This window comes from Oncorhynchus keta, unplaced genomic scaffold, assembly GCF_023373465.1.
Source record: "Oncorhynchus keta strain PuntledgeMale-10-30-2019 unplaced genomic scaffold, Oket_V2 Un_contig_2200_pilon_pilon, whole genome shotgun sequence".
Taxonomy (NCBI): domain Eukaryota; kingdom Metazoa; phylum Chordata; class Actinopteri; order Salmoniformes; family Salmonidae; genus Oncorhynchus; species Oncorhynchus keta.
Window position 1 is genome coordinate 18,992 of NW_026282713.1, and position 15,331 is coordinate 34,322.

Sequence of the window (15,331 nt, forward strand, 5' to 3'; positions counted from 1 at the left end):
TCCACCACTCACACCCATTGGTCACTCGTCCTTCCATACAGACAGACAGACAGGGGCATTTGATCGGTGTGTGTCCTCAAGGTTGGAAGACATGACAGTGTTCAGGAGCAGCGTTCGGTACAGGTAGGAAACTCTGAAGTTCTGAAAACCTTAATAGACACAGAAAAGAAGAGGGGAATGGAAGCATTGCTGAGGTACACAATAGTAGACTTGGTAGACAGAAGATGCTCTTTGGTAAAAGGGGTAAATTGGTCATCAAATAAGAGAGAGAAAGACATTAGTTGAACAGTTTTGAACAAATTCATTTCTTCAAAATGAAGTAGAAGCAAGAGAGAAATAGAGCAAGAGAGAGAGATGATTAAGCATTTTTTCACTTTCATTATCGTTTATCTAGTAAATTCAGCCGACTAGTTCAGCCAACAGAAACGCTGCTCAAACAGACTTTCCAACACAACACTAGAACTCTTCCAAGTCAAGGTAAGATTTTGGTTTTACTCATTTATTGCCACTGGGGCCCCCTTGTGTAACTATTAACTGACTGTTACACTGACGTTACTATATGATTGTAGCAGGTTTACTAACAAGTTAGTTCTATTAACTATGCTGACAATGTATGCCGTTATTTGAGATAATATGGTAACAAAGATGTATGTTGTTTGTAGAGGTTTGAAAATAAAAGAGACACTCTAGGAGCTCAGATGCAAAAATGTAAATACTAACGTTTCAACAGCCAAGCTGTCTTCATCAGGGTATAATCACAAACACTGCGGGATGACTCGTTTATATAGTGTCAAAAGACACAGGTGTCTGTAATCATGGCCAAGAGTGGCCTAATATCATTGGTTAATAATCAAATATTAAAATGTCATACAAAGAACAGCATACAAACAAATGGTTAGCATACGATCATAGATTAATTTGACTATACAAGTTTACACACAATTACAATGGCAAAGTCACAATCATCTTTTATTGTTTGTAGAGGTTTGGAAATGTTTCTTAGCCTGGTCACATGTGTTGTACATTGAAGTCCACAAGCAAAGGGAGAGAAGGAACGCAACGTGGCAGTTATGAGAGTGAACTGTACTTACGCTGATCAGGGGTGTATTCATTCCGCCGATTCTGTTGAAACACACACACACACACACACACACACACACACACACACACACACACACACACACACACACACACACACACACACACACACACACACACACACACACACACACACACACACACACACACACACACACACACACACACACACACACACACACAATAGTTTAGTGATTTAAAACAATCACTTGTGTATTTTCCTCTCCTACTTGTCACATGCTGCTGTGTTTCAGTCCGCTGTGTGTCAGTGAGCTGCAGGGATGGCGCACCACGAGCAGAGCACAGCCACTTTCCCAGAATACATCCGCAAGAAACAGAACGGTGAACAGCTGAGCGCTGGGAGATCCGAGACTTCATACAGGGTGTCAAGGACAAGACCATCCAAGAGAGCCAGATTGGTACACACACACACACACACACACACACACACACACACACACACACACACACACACACACACACACACACACACACACACACACACACACACACACACACACACACACACACACACACACACCATCCAGTGACGTGCAGGTAGGTCACAGAGTCACAGTGGGTGGGATGCCAGATAAGGCAAGTTATTATAGGTCTGCAGAAGACAACCCCCACACACTTTAGACTGAGTATCAATAGTCAAACTCAGGCCAAAACCTGCACTCTACTCTACAGTTGAAATTCTGATCTGATATGTGTGTGTGTGTGTGTGTGTGTGTGTGTTGTGTGTGTGTGTGTGTGTGTGTGTGTGTGTGTGTGTGTGTGTGTGTGTGTGTGTGTGTGTGTGTGTGTGTGTGTGTGTGTGCGCGTCTGTGCATGTGTCTGTGCGTGTGTGTGTATAGGAGCCATGCTGATGGCAATCTGGCTGCAGGGAATGGTAGCAGAGGAGACTCTAGCACTGACGAAGGAGATGATGATGTCAGGGGAAGTGATGTCATGGCCGGCAGAGTGGGAGGGGCTAATGGTGGATAAACACTCGACAGGTGGAGTGGGGGACAAGATCAGCCTGGTGCTGGCTCCTGCTCTGGCTGCCTGCGGCTGCAAGGTACCTGCCTGGATACACCTGTGTGTGTGTGTGTGTGTGTGTGTGTGTGTGTGTGTGTGTGTGTGTGTGTGTGTGTGTGTGTGTGTGTGTGTGTGTGTGTGTGTGTGTGTGTGTGTGTGTGTGTGTGTGTGTGTGTGTGTGTGTGTGTCTGACTATCAGAAGCTGTGTCCATAGGTACCCATGATAAGTGGCCGGGGTCTGGCACACACAGGCGGCACGCTGGACAAACTGGAGGCCATCCCTGGCTTTAACGTCTATCAGTCTGTACAACAGGTTCTCTCTCTCTCTCTCTCTCTCTCTCTCTCTCTCTCTCTCTCTCTCTCTCTCTCTCTCTCTCTCTCTCTCTCTCTCTCTCTCTCTCTCTCTCTCTCTCTCTCTCTCTCTCTCTCTCTCTCTCTCTCTCTCTCTCTCTCTCTCTCTCTCTCTCTCTCTCCCTCTCTCTCTCTCTCTCTCCTCTCTCTCCTCTCTCTATTAACGTGTGATATTGTGGCACCATCATCAGCTGCATCGAATCCTGGAGGAGGTTGGCTGTTGCATTGTAGGACAGACAGATAACCTGGTGCCTGCTGACAAGGTCATGTACGCTCTGAGAGACGTTACGTCTACAGTCGACAGCCTCCCCTCATCACAGGTCTGTCAACAACAACAACAGCAAACTGGACTACCTTTCAAAGTAGAGAAATGAACATGTGAATAGTGTGTGTGTTCTCTCCAGGCTCTATCATCTCTAAGAAGGGTGCTGAATCTCTGAGTGCCTTGGTTCTGGATGTGAAGTTTGGGAATGCAGCTCTCTACAAAGATGCCTGGGCAGTGCCAAGTCACTGGCCCAGTCCATGGTAACCTAACACTGACACCTGACCTTTACCCCATTCTTGTTTGAATGTCTGGAGGGCCATGTTTTCAACTCCTGCCTTGTACTTGATTGATCAAATAAGGTTATTGATTTAGTTAGGAACTCAACTGGTTGTCAATTCTGGAATAGAAAGGACATAACACAAAGCAGACCCCTGACCCTTACCATGACCCCTGACCCTTACCATGACCCCTGACCCTTACCATGACCCCTGACCCTTACCAGACCCCCTGACCCTTACCAGACCCTGACCCTTACCAGAGCCCTGACCCTTTATCAGACCCCTGACCCTTACCAGACCCCTGACCCTTTACCATGACCCCTGACCCCCTGACCCTTACCCCAGAGCCCTGACCCTTACCATGACCCCCCTGCAGACCCTTACCATGACCCCTGACCCTTTATCCCACCCCTGACCCTTTACCAGACCCCTGACCCTTACCAGACCCCTCACCCTTACCATTCTCTCCTGCAGGTGACAGTGGGGAACAGTTTGGGGATCCGTGCGGGGGGCGGTGCTTAGTCGTATGAACTGTCCTATTGGTCGCTGTGTGGGGAACACTCTGGAAGTGATGGAGTCCCTGGAGTGTCTAAAGGGGAGGGGCCCAGACATTTATACTGGAGCTGGTCACAAGTCTGGGTGAGGAATACACACACACACAAACACACACACTCAGTGAATTGGTTCCTTTGGACCAAAACCAAGCAGACCAAGACCTAGTTAGAATGACAGTGCTGCTCGGGCTTAGCTACAGTCTCGACACAGAAGCTGTGGACGTTCATTATCTTCAAACTCAAGTCAATATTCTGTGTGTGTGTGCGTGTGTGTAGGTGGGCTGCTGTTGTGGATGATTGGCCGTGCAGGGAGCCTGGAGGAGGTAAAAGGTGATCTCTACAACCCTGCAGAATGGTGCAGCCCTGGAAAAGTTCCAGAACATGATGATTGGTCAGGGAGTAGCCAGTCAGATCGCTGCATCACTCTGTTCAACCAACGCAGACTACTACAGCATCCTGAGACAGGCACACTACCAGACAGAACTGGAGACACAGAGCCACGGTAACACACACACACACACACACACACACACACACACACACACACACACACACACACACACACACACACACACACACACAGCACACAGGTACAGATACACAAATGCGCATACACACACACACACACACACACACACACACACACACACGGTAACACACACACACACACACACACACACACACACACACACACACACACACACACACACACACACACGTATACACTGCATGACTTTGTCTTTTGGTGTCTGCAGGGACAGTGCTGGACATTGACGGCATGGTCATTGCTCAGGTGCTGCACAGGTTGGGGGCGGGACGTTCGAAGGCCGGAGACCCTGTCAATCACAGCGTGGGGGCGGAGCTTCTGGTGTCTTTGGGACAGAAGGTGGAGGAAGGTGAGAACTCTCTGACTGTGTGTGTGTGTGTGTGGTGTGTAATATGTGTGTGTGTGTGTGTATGTGTGTGTGTGTGTGTGTGTGTGTGTGTGTGTGTGTGTGTGTGTGTATGGTCGGTGTCACCCTGATCTGACTCGACCTTTGCCCTCTGACCCCAGGGCAGCCATGGCTGCGTGTCCACTACGAGACTCCGCGCTGAGTGCAGAGCAGAGACTCAGTCTACAAGGGCGCTGACACTGGGGCCCGTCGACCAGCTACACACACAGCCACTAGTGGCAGAAATCATACTGCCATAGTGACACAAATCCACTCTATGTTAAAGCTTGATTGGGAGATGACCTGCCTTTGGGAATCTCAGTGTTTCATTTTTAAAGGATGTATAGTTCAGAACTAAAGCCTCTGTCTCCTGCTCTTCACTCTCAAAGTCCTCTCTGATTCACTCATATAAAGTCATAAGATTCTGTGGAGACTAAATAGTGTTTACCGTTTCCAGGAACTGTGTGAAGGCAATTTCTGTTAAACGTTACTAATGCTTGTGTACTAACATATCCTTCTTTAAGCCTCGGCATTGGGCTTGAGATGGTTCAAGAAACTCACATAAGATATAAAAGTGTGTGCACATTAATAGAGGCATGTTGTAACTGTTCTGGTGTGTAGAATGGCCCCAGGATGTCTGGGAGCTCAGCCAATACTTGACAGGAACTGACTGGTTCCTCTTAAGTTAACTGGAGACAGAGTAAAGGTTTTTATCCTGCACACCAATGATTGAACTATTGTTCTGTCTGGAGCCTGTTTCTGGGCAAAATATTCATGTTTTTTGTGTGTGTGTGACCAGTACGACCATACATCATCTGGGCTGACAGTCAAGGCACTAGCATGCCCAACTTGAGGGGAACCGTTAAGCTACTCAAATCAAATCAAAGTGTATTTGTCACGTGCGTGGAATACAACAGTTGATTACAGTGAAATACTTACTTACAGGCTCTAAGCAATAGTGCAAAAAAGGTATTAGGTGAACAATAGGTAAGTAAAGAATTAAAAACAACAGTAAAAAGACACTGAAAAATAACAGTAGAGAGGCTATATACAGTAGAGGCTATATACAGTAGAGGCTAGTAGAGAGCTTTTATACAGTAGAGAGGCTATATAGAGTAGAGGCTATATACAGTAGTGAGGCTATATACAGTAGAGGCTATATACAGTAGAGGCTATATACAGTAGTGAGGCTATATACAGTACGAGGCTATACAGTAGTGAGGCTATATACAGTAGAGGCTATATACAGTAGAGGTTATATACAGTAGAGAGGCTATATACAGTAGAGAGGCTATATAGGCTATATACAGTAGAGGCTATATACAGTAGTGAGGCTATATACAGTAGAGGAGTATATACAGGCTATATACAGTACAGGCTATATACAGTAGAGGCTATATACAGTAGTGAGGCTATATACAGTAGAGAGGCTATATACAGCTATATACAGTAGAGGCTATATACAGTAGTGAGGCTATATACAGTACAGTAGAGGCTATATACAGTACAGGCTATATACAGTAGAGAGGCTATATACAGTAGAGGCTATATACAGTAGTGAGGCTATATACAGTAGAGAGGCTATATACAGTAGAGAGGCTATATACATTTAGATATGGTATAACAGTAGAGGGCTATATACAGTAGAGAGGCTATATGACTGGTGTGGCACAGTAGTGAGGCTATATACAGCCTGGTCAGGATGGCTATATACAGTAGTGAGGCTATATACAGTAGAGTTTTTAGCTATATACAGTAGAGGCTATATACAGTTGGTGTGTTTGGACCGTTCTAGTTTGTTGGCTATATACAGTAGTTGAAGGCGGTCCTATGCGCGGTCCTCTTTTTCCTATATACAGTCATCTCCTTAGGCTATATACAGGTAGAGTTGTTATATACAGTAGTGAGGCTATATACAGTCGTGAGTGAACTATATACAGTAGGGGCTATATACAGTAGAGGCTATATACAGTAGTGAGGCTATCTATACAGTAGGGAGGCTATATACAGTAGAGAGGCTATATACAGTAGAGAGGCTATATACAGTAGTGATGAGCTATATACAGTAGAAGGCTATCTCACATAGTGTTCCTATATACAGAGAGGGCTATATACAGTAGAGCATCAGGCTATATACAGTAGCGAGGCTATATACAGTAGTGAGGCTATATACAGACTCCGGTTAATCGGGCTGATTGAGGTTGTTTGTACATTTAGATATGGTTGGGCACAGTGATGATGCATATATGATGAACAGAGAGTCTAGCAGTAGCGTATGACTGGTGTGGCTGGGTCTTTGACCATTTTAGGGCCATCCTCTGACACCGCCTGGTCAGGATGCTCTCAATGTTACTCACGTCTGCTAGAACGTTTGAGATCTCAGGACCCATGCCAAATGTTTTAGTTTCCTGAAGGAATAGGCTTTGCTCGTGCCCTCTTCACAGGACTGTCTTGGTGTGTTTGGACCGTTCTAGTTTGTTAGTGATGCCCTGGACACCAAGGAAGTTGAAGCTCTCGGCCTACTCACTACAGCCCCGTCGTATGAAAATGAGGCATTTTCCTCTTTTCCTGTAGCATGAACTCACAATCATCTCCTTACGTCTTGGTTACTTTAGGTATAGGTTGTTATTCTGGCACCACCCACGGCTATTATAAGATGATGGTGTTGGAGTATGGCCCGTGCCTGGGCATGCAGTCGTTGGGTGAACAGGGAGTACAGGAGGGGACTTAGCACGCACCCCTGGGGGGGTTACTCCAGTGCTGAGGATCAGTGTGGCAGATGTGTTGCACTACCCTCATCACCTGGGGTGGCCTGTCAGGAAGTCCAGGATCCAGTTGTAGTTTGAGGTGTTTAGTACCTGAATCCTTACTACATTAGTGATGAGCTTTGAGGGTACTATGGTGTTGAACGCTGAACTGCAGTCAATGAATAGCATTCTCACATAGGTGTTCCTTTTGTTCAGGTGGAAAGGGCTGTTTGGAGTGCAATAGTTTTGATTGCATAATCTTTGTACATCTGGTTTGGGCGGTATGCAAATTGGGCGTCTAGGGTTTCTGGGGTAATAGTGTTAAATGATGGGGAGCAGCGAAAAACCAATCTACCAGCCTTTCAAAGCACTTCAATGGCTACGGACGTGAGTGCCACTCACAGGACTTTGTGGTAATTGTGTAGAGAGGCTGTGGTTGCTTTGTGTTCTTGGGCACAGGAAATATGGTGGTCTGCTTGAAACATGTTTGTATTACAGTCTCAATGCAAATGTCAGTGAAGACACCTGTCAGTTCCCAGTCCAGCACATGCCCATAGCATGATGCGTCCTGGTAATCCGTCTGGCCCCGCAGCATTTTATGAATGTTGTGCGTGTTTAAAGGACTTACTCACGTAGGCTACGGTAGTATCTTTATTTGTGGATCACACAGTCGTGTGGAATAACAATTCACTGATGCTCTCATGCATGCCTCAGTGTTTAACAGCTAGGTGGCTACCGCTAACTAGCTCTAGGGGAGAGGGAAGGGTTAGCTTGTCTGGTAGGCTCGTGTCACAGGGCAGCTTTGCGGAAGGGTGCTTCCCTTTGTAGTCTGTAATAGTTTGCAAGCCCTGCCACATAAGGGGAGGGAAGGAGTGTAGTATGATTCAATCTTAGCCCTGTATAGTGACACTTTGCCTGTTTGATGGTTCAAACGCAGGGCTAGGTTCAGGATTTCACTATAAGCTTCGGGTTAGACCTGTCGCACCTTGAAAGTGGCAGCTCTACCCTTTGGTTAATTGAAATCAACTGTTTTTACTTGGAGAATTATCCATGGTAATATTTTAGTATAGGCTTGTCTTGTGGGATGACATCCTCAACGAGGCGTACAAAACAGTCTTGTGGTTTTAGCATCTGTTTTCATCTGACGGAACTTTTTTATAGACTGAGTCATTGGTGCTTACCTGCTTTGAATATTTTTTGCTTGCTGAAGCAGGAATTTTCAGGAAGATACAATGCCTTCTGAAAGTATTCGGCTCCCATTGAACTTTGCGACCTTTGCCACATTTCAGGCTTCAAAGATAAAGATATAAAACTGTATTTTTAATCAAGAATCAACAACAAGTGGGACACAATCATGAAGTGGAACGACATTTACAAGATATTTCAAACTTTTTTAACAAATCAAAAACTGAAAAATTGGGCGTGCAAAAGGACCTCTGTTTTTCAGCCCCTTTGAGCTCTTACGAATACTTTCGTAAGGCACTAAATAAAGATTATGGTCGGAAGTATCTCAGGCGTGACTTCCTGACTGTTATCCAGAAACACACAGTAAGCCGAGACAAATGCCGATCGACACACTGACTGTGCACACACACATTATATCAGCTGTTCACTGACATGTTTTCATTCGTGTGTATGTAGGGATTTTCCTTTTTGGTTTGTCTCAGCATGAACTCAACAGATTCTTCCAAAACAACAACGATACTGCTTTCCACCATTGCTTCTAAATATTCTAAATATGAAAACACATGAACCACACATCTCTATTATAATATAAATATAAGAACAAAATGTTTGGCCAGTATGGCCCCATATTTCCTGGTAACTTTAATATTATGCAAACGTTTGGTGACACAAAAGAAAGCTAACATTACAGAAAGAAAGGAGATATTACTGCACTGTTGGAGCTGGAACACAAGCATTTCACTACTCACTCACATACATCTGATAAATATGTATCGTGACCAATAAAATGTAGTTTGATTTGATTTGTAAAGGACATCATAAAGGCCCAATGTAGACTACATATCAATCAATAGAAAAATGTTTTGCAAATGTATTGAAAATTATATACAGAAATCAAAATTTGAACATTTGGCAGAAGCATGACAGATTTGCTTTGTCTTGGTTTTGTTTGTATCGGCTTTGTACATCTGGATTAGGGGTTTTCTCCCATTCTTCCTTTTCTCACGCTCTGTTCTGTTCTCAAGCTCTGTTAAATAAGACGGGGATTAGGCGAAAAACAGCAATCTTCAAGTCCTTCAATCCACAGATTTTCAATGGGTTCAAGTCTGGGCTTTGGCTGGGCCACTCAAGGACTTTTCACATTCTTGTTCTGAAGTCATTCCAGTATTGCTTTGGCCGTTTGTTTGGGGTCATTGTTCTGTTGGAACGTAAGTCTTTGCCTCAGTCTAAAGTTGTTTTGCGCTCTGAAGCAGGTCATCATCAAGGATTTGCCTGTATTTGGATCCATTCATTGTTCCCTCTGTCCTTGCCAGTCTCCCAGTCCATGCCGCTGAAAAGTGTCGCCATAGTATGATGCTGCCACCACGCTTCACTGTAGGGATGGTGTTAGACGGGTGATGAGCTGTGCCTGATTTTCTCAACATGGTCTCAGAGCATTTCGTATTATTTTGGACTAGGGTATATAATCCAAAACACTCCATTTACTGTGATATGTTACGTTTTGTATGGTATCTTATTTTGTGGATGTCCATTATCCATTTTGTATGATATGTTATGAATTACAATTCATAATACAATTCCTACAATATGTTTTGAATTTGTTAAATGTATGACATGTCACAAATTACAATTTGTTGTTGCTAACAGCTAGGTGTCTAACGCTAACTAGCTATAGAAGGGTTAAGGTTAGGGGAAGGGTTAGCTAAACGGGTTAGCTCAGGGGAAGGGTTAGCTATAAGGGTTAGGGGAAGGGTTAGCGAACTTGATAAGTAGTTCCAACGTAGCTAAACATTTGTTTCAATGTTGCTAATTAGCTAAAATGCTAAAGTTTTCCGTGATGAGATTCAAACACTCAACCTTGAGGTTGCTAGAAGTTTGTGTTATACACCCCACATCCACCCCGACTAATCACCCTACTATTGTTTTTGCCTTAAGAAACCTGTTTTATGTAACCATTATGGAGGAAATGATTGAATTACCTATGTAAATTAATTAAACATACTATGCTGTTTTTACTTGGAGAATTATCCATGGTTATATTTTAGTATAGGCTTGTCTTGTGTGACTTAGTCATGGGTCTGGGCGTACAGATAAGAGCCGCTTAGGTGCAACTGCAGTATGTGAGATCCTGTTTTAACAATCTACAGGAACTTTGATGTGTGAAAACTGTAAGAGAAATATTACGTATTTACCTGCTTTGTTGAATATTGATTGTTGAATTATATGCTGAACAATAGTAAGAGATTTTCATAACTACAAATGCTGTGCTTCTGTAAAGGGATGGCTCCCCTCTAGCTCCCTGCAGCTGGTCTGTGGGTATAGTCAAGGACATGGTGTGAGCCGAGATCGAGATGAGAAATAGAACAAACCCCTATTTGTTTCTAATCATCTATGCTTCTGAGAAACGAAGCCAGGGTACAGGGAAACAACACCAGGTGAACATAACCACAAGATGAACCCAAGGTAGCTTATGATGCCCGATCTGCATGGGAGGGGTGGAACCAGCCATGACGAAGCATTTCTAGGTCTGCTAAAAAGGACCTCTGTTTTTCTGTACCTTTGAGCTCTCGGCCTTACACTCAAGAGTGTGGGGTCGACCAGCTTCATTATTGCAATTCTTACTAAATAAAGATTATCATTTGAAGAAATTACAAAGTCTCTCTTGGTTAGAATGTCCTGCTTAACATTCAGGTAACACACAGAAACACACACAGACACGCACACAAACACACCGACACATGCACACACACTTGCGCACATGCGCACACACACAACAAACACACGCAACACGCGCACACACACATACACACTACTCAGCTGTTCACATTTGTCTTGATTGACATGTTTTTCAGTTAGTTTGTTGTTGTTGTTGATGTTAAACAGGTCCTTCAGTTTATAGTGACTGTGTATCTTTACCAGACTGTTGGTCAGAAAGTCAAGCTGAGATACGTTAGTCAACTGATTCTCTCTGAGGACCATTGCGAATCAAACTCTGACTACCTTGATGACCCTGACTATCCTGATCAAAACCATGGCTATCCTGAACCAAACCAGGCCTACTCACATACAAACCTTGCTGAATTGATACAAAATACTGTGCAGTAATGTCATATTTCACTGGATAAGTCTGAAACTTTGCACACAGACTGCTGCCATCTGGTGGCCAAAATCTAAAGTACAGCTAGACTGTAAAAACTTTTTTTTGGGGGGTTGTATTATTTTTACCATTTCCAATGTGTTATATTCTCCTACATTAATTTAACTTTTCCACAAATTTCCCAGTGTTTCCTTTCAAATGGTATTATGAATATGCAGATCTTTGCTTCAGGTCCTGAACTACAGGCAGTTAGATTTGGGTATGTCAATTTAGGTGAAAATTGAAAAAAGGTCACGATCCTTAAGATACCCTGCCTTTAAATATTTAATTGAGTTTCATAGTGCTATCATTGTGTGATGCCTGACATTGGTGATAAGTCAATTGATTGTCTGTAAATTAGGCATTCTGAATTAGATTTGATTCTTCACAATGGCACCCTCCTCTGGTTATCTTGAGTGACACAGGTAAGTTTTATATATACAGAGTAGCATTCTGTTTGTGAGATGTGGCGTAAGTGATGTTATGGTATAGGCCTATGAAATGCTTTGATTAAGATCCATTATGTGTCTTTCATATTTGATGGAAAAACATATCTATTAAGGCATTAGGAGGGAGACAGGTCAGATGTTAGGGAGGGTACAGGGACAGGGACAGGGTCAGATAGGGAGGGTACAGGTAGAGGAGGACAGGTCAGATGTTAGGTACGGACTAGGGAGGGTACAGGTAGAGGAAGACAGGTCAGATGTTAGGTACGGACTAGGGAGGGTACAGGTAGAGGAAGACAGGTCAGATGTTAGGAGGGACTAGGGAGGGTACAGGAAGACAGGTCAGATGTTAGGTACGGACTAGGGAGGGTACAGGTAGAGGAAGACAGGTCAGATGTTAGGTACGGACTAGGGAGGGTACAGGTAGAGGAAGACAGGTCAGATGTTAGGTCACGGACTAGGGAGGGTACAGGTAGAGTCAGGGAAGACAGGTCAGATGTTAGGTACGGACTAGGGTCAGGGACAGGGAGGGTACAGGTAGAGGAAGACAGGTCAGATGTTAGGTATGGACTAGGGAGGAAGGGTACAGGTAGAGGAAGACAGGTCAGATGTTAGGTACGGACTAGGGAGGGTACAGGTAGAGGAAGACAGGTCAGATGTTAGGTATGGACTAGGGAGGGTACAGGTAGAGGAAGACAGGTCAGATGTTAGGTACGGACTAGGGAGGGTACAGGAAGACAGGTCAGATGTTAGGTATGGACTAGGGAGGGTACAGGGAGGAAGACAGGTCAGATGTTAGGTTACAGACTAGGGAGGAGAGGAAGACAGGTCAGATGTTAGGTACGGACTAGGGAGGGTACAGGTAGAGGAAGAGAGGAAGACAGGTCAGATGTTAGGTACGGACTAGGGAGGGTACAGGAGGAAGACAGGTCAGATGTTAGGTACGGACTAGGGAGGGTACAGGTAGAGGAAGACAGGTCAGATGTTAGGTACGGACTAGGGAGGGTACAGGTAGAGGAAGACAGGTCAGATGTTAGGTACGGACTAGGGAGGGTACAGGTAGAGGAAGACAGGTCAGATGTTAGGGTCGGAGGGAGGGTACAGGTAGAGGAAGACAGGTCAGATCAGGGAGGGTCAGGTAGAGGAAGACAGGTACAGACAGATGTAGGGAGGGTACAGGTAGAGGAAGACAGGTCAGATGTTAGGTGGACTAGGGAGGGACTAGGAAGACAGGTCAGGTACTAGGGAGGTACAGGAAGACAGGTACAGACCAGGTCAGATCAGGGAGGGTTCAGGTAGAGGAAGACAGGTACAGACTAGGGAGGGTACAGGAAGACAGGTCAGATGTTAGGTATGGACTAGGGAGGTACAGGAAGACAGGTACAGACCAGGGTCAGATGAAAGGACAGGGAGGGTTCAGGTAGAGGAAGACAGGTACAGGTACAGACCAGGTCAGGGAGGTACAGGAGGAAGACAGGTCAGATGTTAGGTACGGACTAGGGAGGGTACAGGTAGAGGAAGACAGGTCAGATGTTAGGTACGGACTAGGGAGGGTACAGGTAGAGGAAGACAGGTCAGATGTTAGGTATGGACTAGGGAGGGTACAGGTAGAGGAAGACAGGTCAGATGTTAGGTATGGACTAGGGAGGGTACAGGAAGACAGGTACAGACCAGGGTCAGATGAAAGGATCAGGGAGGGTTCAGGTAGAGGAAGACAGGTACAGACCAGAGTCAGGGAGGGTTCAGGTAGAGGAAGACAGGTCAGATGTTAGGTTTGGACAAGGGAGGGTACGGGTAGAGGAAGACAGGTCAGATGTTAGGTACGGACTAGGGAGGGTACAGGTAGAGGAAGACAGGTCAGATGTTAGGTACGGACTAGGGAGGGTACAGGTAGAGGAAGACAGGTCAGATGTTAGGTATGGACTAGGGAGGGTTCAGGAAGATAGGTACAGACCAGGGTCAGATGAAAGGATCAGGGAGGGTTCAGGTAGAGGAAGACAGGTACAGACCAGGGTCAGGGAGGGTTCAGGTAGAGGAAGACAGGTCAGATGTTAGGTATGGACTAGGGAGGGTACAGGAAGACATGTACAGACCAGGGTCAGATGTAGAGATCAGACAGGGTTCAGGTAGAGGAAGACAGGTACAGACCAGGGTCAGATGAAAGGATCAGGGTTCAGAAGACAGGTACAGACCAGGGTCAGGGAGGGTTCAGGTAGAGGAAGACAGGTACACCAGGTCAGATGAAAGGATCAGGGAGGGTTCAGGTAGAGGAAGACAGGTCAGACCAGGATCAGGGAGGGTTCAGGTAGACAGGAAGACAGGTACAGACCAGGTCAGGGTCAGGTAGAGGAAGACAGGTACAGACCAGGGTCAGGTTCAGGTCAAGAGGAAGACAGGTACAGACCAGGGTCAGGGAGGGTTCAGGTAGAGGAAGACAGGTACAGACCAGGGTCAGGGAGGGTTCAGGTAGAGGAAGACAGGTACAGAGTGTCAGATTTAGAGATCAGGCAGGGTTCAGGTAGAGGAAGACAGGTACAGACCAGGGTCAGGGAGGGTTCAGGTAGAGGAAGACAGGTACAGACGAGGGTCAGATGTAGAGATCAGGCAGGGTTCAGGTAGAGGAAGACAGGTACAGACCAGGGTCAGGGAGGGTTCAGGTAGAGGAAGACAGGTACAGACCAGGGTCAGGGAGGGTTCAGGTAGAGGAAGACAGGTACAGACCAGGGTGGACAGGGAGGGTTCAGGTAGAGGAAGACAGGTACAGACCAGGGTCAGATGTAGAGATCAGGCAGGGTTCAGGTAGAGGAAGACAGGTACAGACCAGGGTCAGGGAGGGTTCAGGTAGAGGAAGACAGGTACAGACCAGGGTCAGGGAGGGTTCAGGTAGAGGAAGACAGGTACAGACCAGGGTCAGATGTAAGGATCAGGGAGGGTTCAGGTAGAGGAAGACAGGTACAGACCAGGGTCAGGGAGGGTTCAGGTAGAGGAAGACAGGTACAGACCAGGTCAGACCAGGGTCAGGGAGGGTTCAGGTAGAGGAAGACAGGTACAGACCAGGGTCAGGGATGTAGAGGAAGACAGTACAGAGTGTCAGATCAGGCAGGGTTCAGGTAGAGGAAGACAGGTACAGACCAGGGTCAGGGAGGGTTCAGGTAGAGGAAGACAGGTACAGACCAGGGTCAGATGTAGAGATCAGGCAGGGTTCAGGTAGAGGAAGACAGGTACAGACCAGGGTCAGGGAGGGGTTCAGGTAGAGGAAGACAGGTACAGACCAGGGTCAGGGAGGGTTCAGGTAGAGGAAGACAGGTACAGACCA

General features: G+C 45.7%; 1 pseudogene; it reads left to right on the plus strand.

The window, feature by feature from the left end:
- The first annotated feature begins 483 nt into the window (after positions 1 to 483).
- LOC127921321 (thymidine phosphorylase-like) lies at positions 484 to 4,934 on the plus strand (annotated as a pseudogene).
- Positions 4,935 to 15,331: the final 10,397 nt, after the last annotated feature.